The sequence below is a fragment of the Monodelphis domestica genome, chromosome 1 (assembly GCF_027887165.1).
Source record: "Monodelphis domestica isolate mMonDom1 chromosome 1, mMonDom1.pri, whole genome shotgun sequence".
NCBI classification, from domain to species: domain Eukaryota; kingdom Metazoa; phylum Chordata; class Mammalia; order Didelphimorphia; family Didelphidae; genus Monodelphis; species Monodelphis domestica.
In genome coordinates this window covers 50,128,184-50,143,337 of record NC_077227.1, presented here as the reverse complement: position 1 = coordinate 50,143,337, position 15,154 = coordinate 50,128,184, and the positions used below count along the sequence as shown (strand labels likewise).

The window sequence follows — 15,154 nt, the reverse complement described above, 5'->3', positions numbered from 1 at the left end:
CTCATCATTGTCATTTTCTTCAATGTTTCTTCTAATTGTTTCTATGTTTGTTCTTTAACCAGTTTTGGAGAATTGCATTGTTTAATTTCCAATTAATTTTTGATTTACCTCTCCATGTACCCTTACTAATTATTATTTTCATTGCATTGTGATCTGAGAAGGTTGCATTTATTATTTCTGCTCTTTTGCACTTGTTTGCAATGTTTTTATGCCCTAATACATGGTCAATCTTTGTGAATGTATCATGTGCTGCTGAAACCAAGCCCCAGTATCTTGCCCAACAGTTTAATCCAAAATATGATCCCTAGGTATTTACTGAAATGGGTTAGCCCTAGTTATAAGTCACTAGTTGGGCTTCATCTGAGAGTCTAGAACTCTAATTCGTAATTAAGGGTAACTCTGCCTTGCCTTACTAAAAAAGAGGTGAGAATCCTGTCCTAGGTAAATGGGCACTAACTCTCTTCCCTCACCAAGTGGGAAAAGAAAGCCATGACGTCAAGAAGAACCAGGACAGATCTAGAGAGAGGCATAGAAACATAAAATGATGAGATCTGATAGAGAGGCTGGTTTATGCTTCTGGATCCCTCCTGCTTTATTTATTTCATTATGGCCCAGCAGAAATGTACTACTTGCTGATTTAAAGCAGCTGAGCAGACAGAACCTCCAGATCTGGCTTCAAGGAAGTAGGAATGGAAAGAGAATCTTGCAATGACCTACAGCAAGTGCAGATTTCTACTTGTGTCACTACTGAGCACATTTACATTCACACCAGGTACAGAGGCCTAAAGGAACAATCTCTGCTCTTCAAGTGATCAGGTAAAATGAGATCCATTGTGAAAGGAGATGGTTTTCAAGGAGGCCACAAAAAAGAAAGGACTCCAATGGGCAGACACAAATTAGGAGGTCAGGAGTAGAGTAGCAGGACAGGACAGAAAGAAGGACCAATGAACACCTGGGGTTAGGTATAGTATGGCATAAAGGGCTTCCTGTAAAGAGGAGTTGGATAATATCAGGAAGAAGGAGTTTCTTGTGCTTTGAGGAATGATGATGTCCAGCCATAGGTGTCTTGTAGTGAGAGGTGGTACAATAAAGGTCGGAGGAAGAAGAGACAAAGCAGGAGTTGTTAGTGACTCCTTGGTGAGGGGCATAGAGATAACTATTTGTCAATCTGACAAAAAAATTGAGAGATTTGTTAACTAGCTACGGCATGTATCCAAGATGTAACTGAAAGGTCCTCTTAGACTTGCCAAACCTGATAACAACAACCCACTCATGGTGATTCAAGTAGGAACAAATGATATCATTAAAGGAAACCTCAAAAGATTGCTAAGAATTTCATATCCTATGCCAAAAACTGAAGTTTTTGGTGGCACAGGTGATATTGCCATTCTTTCTGCTTACTAATGATATGAAACTTGGAAGAGAAGTGAAGATGGAAAATGAAATGCAGAAGGTAAAGGTTTTAGCCAAAAAGATGGTACTAGAAAATAGGATTTTAATTTCTGGATCACAACTTAAGGCAAAGACATGACAGACACTTGGCTAGATATGCTTTGCATGCCCAACAAGGACCAGTGAAAATATATCATTTGGAATTGCTTCAATTTGACTAAGGATTTTAAACTGGAAAGGGAGGGATAAAAATGCCCACAGAGGTAAGTCAAGTCTGTTCCCACAGAGGGTAGCAGGTAGAAGACAAGAAGAGCAGAGGAGATGACAGTAATTTATGAAAGAAATAAGAGAGTCGACTTAAAAAAAAACAAAAACGGCCTCAGTTATCTATGTCCAGATGCCCTATACGTGGATAATAATCCACTAGATTGGCCAAGAAGATAAAAAAGGAAAATGACAAATGCTGGAAGGGCATTAGTACATTAATGTACTGTTAGGAGAACTGTGAACTAGTCTAACCATTCTGGAAAGCAATTTGGAACCATGCCCCAAAAGTTATTAATTAACTGTTCATAATCTTTGACCCAGTGGTATAGTTAGAAGGTCTATACCTAAATAGAACAAAGAAAGAGGAAAAGGTCCCATAGTAGCTCCTTTTGTGGTGGCATAAATTGGGGAATGGCTGAACAAATTATGGTATATGAATGGGATTAAATAGTATAGCTATAAGAAATGATTCAGAAAAACTTGGGAAAACTTATCTGAACTGATACAAGGTGAATATATACACTAACAGCAATTAATAAAAAGATAATCAACTCTGAAAGACTTAGTAACTCTAATCAACACAATTCCAAAGGACTCTTGATGAGAGGACTCAGATATAGATTAAAACATTTTTTCTTTTTCTTGCCTTTTATTTTATTTTTTGAACATGGCTAAATAAGAAAATTTGTTTTGTATGACTATAAATATTTATAATGGGTTTTATTTTTCTTGCCTTCTTAATGAGTAGAGAAGGAAGAGGAGAAGGACAGAATTTGGAACTGAAAATAAAAGAAAAATGAATTTTTTAAGTAGAAGTAATAAACAGAGTAAACTTGAGACCCTAACACAAGTAATCAAATTAGATATCAAAAGTATCACTGAGTCTTGGAAGATAGTATCTTAATGGGAATATGGTCATTAACAAAAGAACAAAATGAATAAAAGGTTCAGAGGAGAACCATTGTATCTTGAGAAGTTCTTCACATGTGAATAAGAGGGCAGGAAATGAGACATGGTAAAGAACATTTGGGTAAGAAGTAAAAAAAATGAGAGAAATAATTGCATGATGTAACAAAATTTTTTTAGTTTTTAGTTTGAAAATATTAATTTATTAATGACCATTCAATATTTCTAACAAGCCATAATCTGAAAAGAAGCCCCAAAACTTGATCAGGACCCAAAAGGAGAGATATGAGTTTTGTAGCCTGGCAGGTAGGCCAGGACAGAGAGAGTAGAGGCTTAAGTGCAAGCGACTAAATAGCTAGCCTTAGAGAGGAGAGAGGGACAGCTGGGCCAGAAAATAGGGGAAGAGAAACTGAGCAGTTAAGCTTGAGAACTGGGTAAGCCAGAAAAGGTTTACTTCCTCTTGTGCAAGCCCATACATATATATTTCTGACATCATCACTCAGTCCCTCCCCGAGATATCTGAGTGGAGAATAATCACACAGGAAATGAACTCAGACCTCAATTACAGGAAGAGGCTGGTCTTCAAGACCCCAAGAGCCCTTCTTTCTCCTGGCCATGTGGCAGTCACTGCAGTCTCAAAATGGGGGGTACATGAGGCAGTGCTTTTTTGGTAATCAAGTTCTTGTTTACAGATAAACAAGGAGCAGGTCTCCTCCACCTTGCCTTCAAGAAAAGCCAGACTAGTGATATATGCCTTTAACCCAGCTGGAGCCAACCCAGTTTCATAACAGGTGGAGACACTGTTTTGTTGTGTAAACAACAAAAATAGGGGGGACCACCTATTTCTAAAAAAAATCCCAACATTAATTTACCACAATGCCAAGTTTAGAAAATAGACCAAACTATTTAGTACCCATTAGAAAAAACAAAAACTTAATCATTCAGTCAATAAACATTTATTAGGTGCTTACAATGTGCCAAGCACCATGCTAAGTGCTGTTGATACAAAAGCAAAAAACCAGTTACTGCTCTCAAGGAGCTCATAGTCTAATAGGCAATTAGGTGGCACAATGGCTACAGCACCAGGCCTGTAGTCAGGAAGACCTGAATTCAAATTTGACCTTAGACACTTTAGTTGTGGGACCCGAATAAGTCACTTAACCAGTTTACCTCAGTTTCCTCTTCTATAAAATGAGCTAGTGAAAGAAATAGCAAACCACTTCAGTATCTTAGCCAAGAAAACCCCAAATGAAATCAATCAGACATAATTGAAACGACTAAACAATGAAATGTACAAACAAGCTATAAACAGGAAAAACTGGAAGTAAACAACATCCAGAAGCAATCAAACATAGCACCATAGCATTCGATAAATCCAAGGATGCCAACTACTAGGTTGAAGACATCCTATTTAATAAAAATGCTAGGAAAACTGGAAAGTTTGGCAAAAATTACATTTCAACCAATGTCGTTGCCACTTATGGCAATAAATTCCAAAGAGATACAAGGTTTACAAGAGATATATAAGGTCCCATTAGAGCAAATAATGAATCCTGTGAGGGGTCCACATTATTCAAATTCACATTGAATATTTCCAATGGACTAGAATCAATTGCCATGCTTTACATAATTTTAGCTTTTAATTTATAGGTCTCTGCACTAATTGTAACATCACTATAATAAACAAATTGGAAGAGAAGGAAAGAAAATACTTTTCACAACTATGATGAGGGAGAGAATTCCTTTTTTTATGTTACTTATTATATCTTTTTTTTTTTGCCAATTACATGTAATAACAGATTTCCATACAAATTTTCCTAAATGATATGATCTAACTTATCTCCATCTCTCCATCCTTCCCTTCCCTTCCAGGTGCAGGCAGGTGATTCAATCTGAGTTATACATGTATTATCAGCAAAACATATTTCCATACTGTTCATTTTTGTGAGTAATCTTATAAAACCCAAACTCCAAAATATAAACCCCAATAAACTGAAAAATGATATGCTTTCGTCTACATTCTGATTCCAACAGGTCTTTCTCTCGAGGTAGAAAGCATTCTTTGTCATAAGTTCTTCTGCCTGTATTGCCAATAATAGCTGTCTACCACAGTTGATCTTTCCACAATATTATTGTTACTGTATACAATGTTTTCCTGGTTCTGCTTATTTCACTCTGCATCAGTCCATGAAGGTCTTTCAGGCTCTTTCTGAAATCATCCTGTTCATCATTCCTTACAGCACAAGAGTATTCCATCATCATCATATACTACAATTGCTTCAGTCATTCCCCAATTGATGAACATTCCTTCAATTTCTAATTCTTTGCCAACACAAAAAGAGCAGCTATAAATATTTTTGTATGAACAGGTCCTTTCCATTTTTTAAAATCTCTTTGGGATACATACCTAGTGGTGGTATTGTTGGATCAAAGGGTATGCATTGTTTTATAGCCTTTTGGACATAATTCCAAATTGCCTCCAGAATGGTTGGATCAGTTTAGAACTCCACCAGCAATGCATTAGTGTTCCAAATTTGCCACATCCCCTCCAACTTTTATCATTTTCATTTACTGTTATATTGGCCAATCTGATGGATGTGTGGTGGTACCTCAGAGTTGTTTTAATTTGCATTTCTCTAATAAAGAGGGACTTGGAACATTTTTTCATATGATTACTGATGGCTTTGATTTCTTTATCTGAAAACTGCCTATTCATATCCTTTGGCCACTTGTCAATTGGGAGAGGAAGAAAATTCTTAATTAAACAAAAGTAGCCAAACAAGTTGTTGTGTATGAATGTGGGGATAAGAATAGGAATTGGAACTGTAGTTTTATTAGTAAAAGGAATTCCCAGGTAAGGAAATACCAGCTACTGAGGGAAAATTGGGCACCTACTGTGCAACTTAGGTGATTTGCCCAAGATCACACAACTAGTATGTGTCAGAGGTCAAACTTAAACCAAATATTTACTGGTTTTGAGGTCACTGTCCTTTCCATACTCTAAGTTATCTCCATGCTAAATGTACAGGAATATTACTGTATTAAAATAAAAGAGGAATATGGAGAAATCAAAAAAACTTAGGAAGATAAACTAGTGTGTTATGAAATGAGCAGAAACAGGAGAACAATTAATATAATAACTATAATAATGTGAAAGAAAATAATTCTGATCAATGCAATGACCAATTATGTCTTCAGAAAACTAACAATGAAGCATGTTTCCCAACTTCTGGTAAAGAGTTGCACTATAGGGGTAGAATGGGACAAATTTTTTATTTGTTAAAAGGAGGTTGGGGTTGGGAGCTGAATTAGTCTATAGTTAATACTGAAGAGAGAGGAAGGAAGGGGAGAGGGGGGCATTCAAGATTCTTTGAAAGATATCAGAGAAATAACAGAAATAATCTTTTGAGCGATGATGCATTTCAGGAGATGTTTACTACTTTGGAGGAAACTGTATCATAATAAATGGTGGCAGAAGGAAAGTTGAGGTAGTTTGTTCATTCTTTTTTTTTTTTTTGGAGATTGAGTCTCTCTACCTCCCAGGCTGGAACACATTCCACTAATGACAGGCACAGAAGCTTTGACACTTTCCATTTCCAATCTTTCCTTAGGCAAATCTCCTGTTTCAACTACATGCCCTGTTCAAGGTACCCTTGCAATACCTCCTTGTACCTCTCCCCTGAAATAGTCTACTTTTAACTTGTTTCTGTTTTCTCTTCCATCACAATGATAGTTGGACTGGGAATGAAAGAATAAAAAGGATTAACAAGTAAGGAGATGACAGTATCTAGCTGCCCTCAGTGACTTGAAGTCTATGATGCATCTATCACCAGAGACATTCTTAAATAAATGGTAGGTATAGATGTTGAATTATTGTCAATGACCTCTGAATGAATATGAAAAACAGGAGAAGTGCCATAGGTCTAGAGAAGGGCAAATGTTCAAAATTTCATTAAGGAAGAAAGGAGAGTCCACAAGTGATAAGCCAGTACACTTGACTTTTATTCCCAGTCAGCTCATAAGGCAAGTTATTAAAGATATGGCTAATGAGCATTTAAATCGAGAAGCAGTGATCCCTAAAAGCCACTATAGTTAAATCTAGTAGCAATCATACCCAGCTAGTATCTTGTACTTTTCTGAAAGGATAAATAGGCAGGAGAGATCAATGGAATACTACAGAAATAGTATTGAGGGGGGGGCAGCTGGATGGCTCAGTGGATTGAGAACCAGGCTCTCAATAGAGATGGGACGTCCTGGGTTCAAATGTGACCTCAGATACTTCTTAGCTGTGTGACCCTGGGCAAGTCACTTAACCCCCATTGCCTAGCCTATACCACTTTTCTGCTTTGGAACTAATATACTGTATTGATTCTAAGATAGAAGGTAAGGGTTTTAAAAAAATAGTATTGAGGAAATTATATTGATTCTATTTTGTAATTGACTATTCTGTACCCCTGCTGACATTTTTGGATAACTGCCTAAGTCGTGTTTCTTTGTCTTTGAATCAGGTTCAGAAGTTCAGTCTTCCTCTCAGAGTTGATTTTAGAAGTTCAGTTTCCCCAATAAATCACTTTAATTAAAAGAATGCTGTGATCTCTAGTACTACTAGATGTCCTTGTACAATTAGAAGAAATCTGTTATCTATATGTCATTGGTCATTCCTGCAGGTGGACAAAATCAGTAAGAATTTCTTAGTGACAAGACAGAAGGAGGGGTTGTTGCTAGCCCTTCATTCCTGATTTCCAGCCAATCATGCTGTCTCCCATACCTATGATGCTTCTGACTATCACCAATCATATTCTTTTCCTCATCTATGTTTCTGCCTTCCAGTTTTTGGATGCTTCTCCTATTTTATCTGTAAAAATGATCTGTCAGCCCTTACTCATGGTCTTAGCCTGAGGAAGAGGCTGAGATCCTGCCTACTGGCAAATTCACATTTTGCTAATAAATTGTGCCTCAATTTACCTTAATCTCATTCACGACAGTGTGCTTAGATTTCAGAAAAACATTTGATAGTCTCTCATTCTGGCCAAGATGGAGAGATAAGAGCTGAACAATGGCATACGTAAGCTGGCTTCAGAATGAGTTAAAAGTCTGGACCCACAAGAATAGTTATCAATGCACTTGTACAACCCAGTGGAATTCTTTGTTGGCTCTGGGAGGGGGGAGGAAAGAGGGTAGGGAAAGAAAATGAATCATGTCAATATGGAAAGATATTTTTAAAAAATAAAATTTAAAAAAGAGCAGTTATCAATGGATCAGCATCAATTTGAAGGGATTTGTCCTTTGCTCTAGGTTGCATGAGGGGAGAGGAGGGGATGTATGCCAGAGATGCTGTCAAGAAAGAAACAAGAAGATCTGGTGACTAACTGGATATGTGTAGTGATTAACAGCAAGAAGAGGATCACAGTGCGGTTATAAACCTCAGTGATCTAGAAGGGACAGTAATACAGAAGCTCAGGAGGATGGGTTCTGTTTTGGACATGTTGAATTTCTGTTGCCTATGGGACATCCAGCTAGGAATGTCAGATAGGCAGTTCATGATGTGGGATGAAAGCCCAGTAAAGAAACTAGGAATGGACACATAGAACTCAGAGTCCTTGGCATAGAGATTGTAAATGAACATATGGTAGCTGAGAAGGGATCTAAGTGAATAAGAAAACAGATGAAGGTCCAGGGCACAGTCTTAAGGATTATCAAGAGTTAGTAAACATGACACAGATGACGAATGAGCAAAGAAGACTGAGAAGGAACAGTCCTACAGACAGAATGAAAACCAATGAAAAACAAATGTCACAAAAACCCAGAGAAAATCAAGTGTCCAGGAGGAGAGATTGGTAGACATTATTATATGCTACCAAAAAGTCAGGAAGCATGAGGTCTTAGGAAAAGCCATTAGATCTGGCAATTAAGAGGTCACTGGTAACTTTAGAGAGATATGTTTCAGTTAAATGATAAGAACAGAAGATGAGGTTACAGAAGCATTAGAAAAGAATGAGAGAAGAGAAAGCATAGACATTGACATGGAAACAAGGCTTGGCTGAGAAATGGAGGAGAGAACGGAACAACAGCTAGCAAAATAAGATAGTGGGTTAATGTTTAGTTGTTTTCAGTCATGACTCTTCATAACCCCATTTGAGGTTTTCTTGGCAAAGATAACTAGGGTGGTTTGTCATTTCCTTTTGCAGCTCATTTTATAGATGAGTGTTCAGTGACTTGTCCAAGGTCACACAGCTAATAAGCATCTGAGGCTTGTTCAATAAATCTCAGTTGTTCAATGAAAGTCTGGATGATTTCTTGTCTGGAATGCTGCAGAAAGTCTGGGTTACATTACAGGATCTTGAAGGTGTCTTCTAACACTGGGCTTCGGTGATTCTCCTGGCCTAGCCAAGTTCCATACATACCCTCTTACTATGGCCAAACTACATAGAAGCTGTAAGTCCAGCTTCCATTCTGCTATGCCAAGATGCTTTCATTTTGACCTGTAGCCAAGGAAGAAAGGTAATGTATAGATGGTTTCCACTGGCAAACTATGGGAAATATGGTTATGTTGGCTCCCTCAACCAAGCACACTCCTCAGCAGGCTACATTTCTAACTTTCTGTTTCACAATAAAGCCTCTGAAGGTACTCCAGCCAACCACAGGATGACAGAAGGGTGGAAAAAGAAGAGACCATCAAAATTATCTAGTCACAGACAGAGAACTAGAAGGAACTTTAGAAACCCTGTAGGCAGTCCAAAGTTCTGTTGCTATATTTTACAGACTGGGAAACTGAGGTCAACAATCAAAAGTCAGGTGAAGTGGTCGACTGGAGCTTGGATCTTCTCATTCCAAGGGCTGTATACTTTCTACTCTCCCTATCAGCCTCTCACAGTGGAAAACACCATGACACATGCAACAGAGATACCAGCATACATCAGACATCAATCTGGCCCTTGAGAGGCCTGGGATCTATAGGGAAGATAGGACAGCCTCTACATGGCTAGTCTGCCAAAGAGGATGGCATATAAAAGTGCGCAGGAGAGGCACCAAATACCATGAGAGCTCAAAGGATAAAGAGATTCTTTCTAGCTGGAAATGATCAGGGCAGGCTTCACCTGAGCCAGATCTTAGAAAGCCAGGTTTTTTTAATAGGCAGGGCTAAGGGTAAGGAGGGAAAGGCATTACAGATTCAGAAAAGGGTGAGCAAATGAATGGAAGCAGTAAATTCTGGGATGTGCTCATTGGCCAGTGGACAGTCCACTTGCCTGGAGCACTGAAAATATGAAAAGGCATAGAGTTAGACAATGCTGGAAAGGTAGGTTGTGCCAACATGAAATCTAGAAACCCCAAACTTGTAGCCAAGTAAGATCTAATAAACCCCAAGTTTTAGGACTAGCTTGTAAGTTGGAAACCCCAAAGCTTGTCCCTGTTTCCGTGAAAATCCACCCTGAAGGGAATCTCAGACTAGCAGTTTCAGACTGAATAAATGACCCTAAGATAAAAGACAGGTGGGGCCAAGTCCAAGCCAAGTGCTGTTCTAGTCTCCAGAAGCCTCTCCCACTGTGTCACATCCTCCTTTTGAGGATCGAACTCAGGACCTTCAGCTTATGAAATCAACACGCTGCTTACTGCACCAGAGTCACTTGGCTTGGGCTTGGCCCCACCTGACCAGGATTGTCTTTTACCTTAAGGTCCATTATTCAGTCTGAAACTGCTAGCCTGAGATTCCCTTCCATGCTAGTGGAAAAATTAAATGCAACTCTCACTCCATCCCACAATGAGAAACAACTACTGTATTCAATGACATGTAAACTGCTACCCCTTTTAAGATCCACCCCCATCCCCCAATTTGTTACCACTCCCCCCAGAAACTTCATTGGCACAAACTAAATTCTTGAAGACTCTGGGGGGGTCAGCAAGGGAAACCCCTCACAGCACTAATGATCACATCCCCACAGACCTCCAACACAACTTGACCTACATTTCAGATCTGCTAAGCAGTTTCCTCTCCTTGTCTTACTTCTTGTCTGGGCAGCTCTAACTCATTGCAAATGGGGCCAGGGCAGGGAGAATAAGGAGAAAGTCCTATAAGACTGAAATGAGTGAAGTTTTCATAAGGAAAATGAAGTAAGTACCATTCATTACACTCCCCCAATTTGGAATTGGTAGGGCTTTTGACAAGAGCTTTGCACTGCCAGTGAGGAGTCCACTAAGCAAACTATGATATGGGCAAGACTGGGTGAGAAAATGTTTCGCTTACATTAAAAAAACCAGGTTTTGAACCCTTTAGAAGCAAGTGTGTATACTTATGGCCAGTTACAAAGCCCTCCTATTCACCGTCCTTCACTGGTTAACATAACAGACCAGCTTCTGCTACTAAATACACTTGAAAGAAATAAAGGTGTAGCTCTTTCACCATAATCGCTGATTAATTCGAGAGGATCACTCAGCGTAGAAAAGAAAGTATTGGGCTCGGGAGCCAAAAGCAAAGCTGGACCTAGGGACAAATAAGAAAAGCATTGCCAAACATATAGGGAGGGACCTGACCAGGGACACTTGTTAACATGACTCAGTAGAAAGGCACATGTTCTTTTTTAAATCCTTCCCTTCCATTTTGTAATCAATACTAAGTATCACTTACAAGGCAAAAGAGTGGCAAGGGCTAACCAATGGGGGTTAAGTGACATGTCCAGGGTCACCCAGCTAAGAAGTATCGAAGGCCAGATTGGAAACTAGGACCTCCTTCCTGTCACCAGGGCTGACTCTCTAACCATTGAGCAACCTAGCTTCCCCAAGGCACATGTACTTAATGTCATGGAACACAGGTATTTAAAACAGCTAATGATGCAACAGACAGAGCACTGGGACTGGAGTCAGGAAGCCTTAGGTTCAAATCTAGCCTCAGGCACTCATTAGCTATGTGACCCTGAGCATTATCACTTAACCTGTCTACCTCAGTTTTTTCTGTAAAATAGGGATAATAACAACAACTACTCCTGGGTTATTGTGAGGATCAAATGAGGTATTTGTTTAAAAAACAACATCTTAGCACAGTGGCTGGGCCATAGTAGGCACCATAATAAATGCTCATTCCCTTCCCTGCTTTTTTGCTAAGTCAAATTACACATGTTATGGAAAAGGCTTAAAGTCTCTGGTAGACTGATAATGACCCACTGGGGTACCATCTTTCAACTTTATGGCACAATTAGCCTGTGGTCAGAAGAACTGATTGCTATTCCTAACTCTGCTACAACTAGCTACGTGGCTTTGGCAAGTTACTTCCCATTAGAGCCTCAGTTTCCTAATTTGTAAAATGAGGAGGCTGGACCTTAGATAATTTCTAAAGTGGCTTCCACTTCTAAAATCCTATGAATAAATTCAGTGAAAAGTGAAGGAAAGGAAGGTTTGGGGCTAGTTGCTTCAGCCCACTGTATTCACCCTTAGGTCAATACTGCCACCTACTGAACACATATATTAAGATCAAGTAAGAAGCAAGGGGCACAAAAAGAACTGGGCCTGAATCAGCAATCAATCAATCAATCATTCATTCATTCATTCAACAAATATTTATTGCCCACCAACCAGAAGTAAGCTTTATGCTCTATGTTAAGGAAACAAAACAGAAGACAACAGCCAATGCCCGCCCTCAAGGAGTTTATGCTCTAGTTAGGGAAATATGTAACTTATTTCCTGAATGAGTTTGGAGTAAAGAGAGGGAACTACATGTGGTCTGGTGGGATGAGGGAAGGCCTTAAACTAGACCTTGGAAATTAAGATTCGGCTGGGGAGGTGTGCCTCACTATCAATTAAGTGGAAAAAATAACTCTTGGTTTACAGGAAAAAGAATATCTAAAATCTGCCTAATATAATGGATGCTTAGAAGTGTTGTAGGGCAAGCATGGCATTGCCAGCCCCCTCCCCCCTTCCCATGTAACTAGCCTCTAGGTCTGAAAACAGGAAGCCATCAGGGTACTCCCAAGGGCCATGTACGATTTAGGCCTAGGTCATAGACTTACCCCTTTTCCATGTGGAGTTTGTTTCTAACTCTCTCTTTCTTAAGAGATATTTATTAAATACTTACTAGGTGTTAGGCACTGTACTATATGCTGGGGCAACAAAGACTGAAACAATTCTTGCCCACAGTGATCTTCCATTCTAATGGGAAACTCAACAAATACATATAAAAATACTGACAGCACAAAGATTGAGTGAATATATACAAATATAAACCAGGTTGTTAAAGTTAACTTGTAAGGAAGGATACTACCAATTGGAAGGATCAGAAACAGCTTCATGCAGAATATAGTGCCTGGGCTATATCTTAAAGGAAGAGAGGGACTCCGTGAAGGGAGGTGGAGATAAGAAGAGAGTACATGACAGGCATGGGGGACTGATCAATGGAAAGGCACAGAGATGGGAGAAAGCTGAGAGGGAGCTCAAATGACATTTACTAATCCAACCTCCTCATTCTGTACAGGAAGAAATGGAGACTCAGGGAAATTAAATGATTCAAAGCAGTAAGTACAAGAGGTAGAATTTCAACCAGGTCCTCTGACTCCAGAGTCAGTTTTTTCTCTCATGGTAGCACACATGACATACAGTCTTTTGCTTGGTCCTTCTGCAAAGCCTTTGTAGGTTGATGAAATCTATAAAAGCTTGAGTTCTACAAGTTATTTCTTACAAAAAAGAGAGTATTATAAACTTCCTTCTCCTTTTTTTTTTTTACAGGTGGAAAACCAAGATTGTGTTAAAGTTCTGTGAGACACAACTGATGTGTTGGTTGGTTTTGGAACTGTTTTTTTCCCTTTTTAAAATCTCTGTTGCAAGAAATGGTTCATTGGACTATGCTAGAGAGGTATATTTAGAAATAAAAATTATGTAAAAACAAAAAGTTAGGAATACAAATAATAACTTAAAAAATATGGCATGAATAAAGGCTAGAAGCTAGGAATCAATACTGCATTTTATAGGGAAAATTAGCAGACCAGTTTGGCTAACCCAGAGAATTTGTATAAGGGATCAGAAAGAAATAGGGACCAATTCAGCCCATCAACTTCTCACCCAAACTGCTGCAATTCCTTTTTTATTGGTCTCTCTGCTTCCAGCCTTTCCCTACTCTAACCCATCCTCCTCACAGATTCCAAAATCATCTTTCCTGACAATGTCCTTTCACTACTCAAAAGTCTTCAAGGGCTGCTTATTATTTCTAGGATAAAATTCAAAACTCTCAGCCAAGTGTTTTTAATGCCTTGCACAATCTAGTTTGAGTCAACTCTTGTAGATTTGTTTCATATTGCCCCCCTTCACACATACTCCATTACTACCAAATGGTCCAACTGTCTTCTCCAAATTCGCAGTTTCATTGCTTCTTTTATTATGGTTCATTCTAGGTGTTCCCCCCAATGGGAAGCTTTCTCTGATGTTCCCATGTATAGCACTCTTTCCCTTCCTCCTTCCTCACTTTGTCTGTTTTTTCATTTTTATTCTTACATTTCCAAACACTCACCTAAATCATTGATTAGCATAGAATAATTCCTAAATTTTCACTCAATTTAATTGAAATCATGTTCTGAAGATCCTTGAATACCAAGCTAAGGAGTTGAGCTTTATCCTATTATAACAACAATGATAAAAGCAATAACAATAAATATAAAATTTTAGTTATTATGATCTGATAATTATAAAGTTTTAGTTATTATTATCATCTGATAAATAGTAGGGAATCACTGGAGATCTTTTTCCCCCCTTTAACCCTTACTTTCTGTCATGTTAACAACTCTAAAATAGAGCTAAGAAATAAGGGTTAAGTGACTTGTCCAGGCTCACCCTGCTAGGAAGTATCTGAGGCCATGTTTGAATCCAGGGCCTCCTAAGTTCAGGTTCAGCTCTCTATCTACCTGAGCCACTTGAGTCCTGTCACTGGAGATTTCTTAGCAGAATTCTACATTAGGATCCTGAGATTGTAGAGAAAGAAAAACAACTAAAAGGCTACTATAACCAGTCAGAGGGGAGATGAAGAAGAGTTCCAAGTGCAGAGGAGACTTATTGAATTTAGCTGGTCTCAATATTTACCAAGTTCTCAACAAGACCTTAAATCACAGTCTCCAGGGTTTAAGTCATGACCCAAAAAGAACACTGGTTTGTGACTCATGGAACTAAGAGCTAGAGCTGAATACCAACTACAATATAACTTTGGGAGCAAGGTACCTTACTTCTTAAGTCTGTTCACTGTCTATAAGTTCGTTGTCTATTGGGCCTAGCTTCCCAGGCACCCAAAGAAGTAAATAAGCAATGTACATGAAATATTTTACCAATAACAAAGAGCTATACAAATGAAAGTTAATTATTGCTATTACTGTGTGATCTTAGCCCAGTAGAGTCCAAGTTCCCAGAAAGCAGGCACCATTTTTGGTTTTACATTTGTTTCTTCCCCTGCACCCAAGTTATTTATATGTTGAATGAAAATAAGAATGCATACTCCTAGAGGACATGGATTTTTTTGTTCTTTCTTTCTTTCCCCAGTCTATACCCCTGTGTCTGGCACATAGCAGTCATTTAATAGATGTTTGTACAATTGAAATTAATTTAATCAAAGGATCTCTTTCTC

The 15,154-nt window shown here is 38.7% G+C and overlaps 1 protein-coding gene across 5 annotated transcripts in view; it reads right to left on the bottom strand.

Annotated features, from left to right (window-relative positions):
* The window catches only part of PPCDC (phosphopantothenoylcysteine decarboxylase), a 60,753-nt gene that overhangs the window by 34,309 nt on the left and 11,290 nt on the right, over positions 1 to 15,154 (bottom strand). The window lies entirely within an intron of this gene.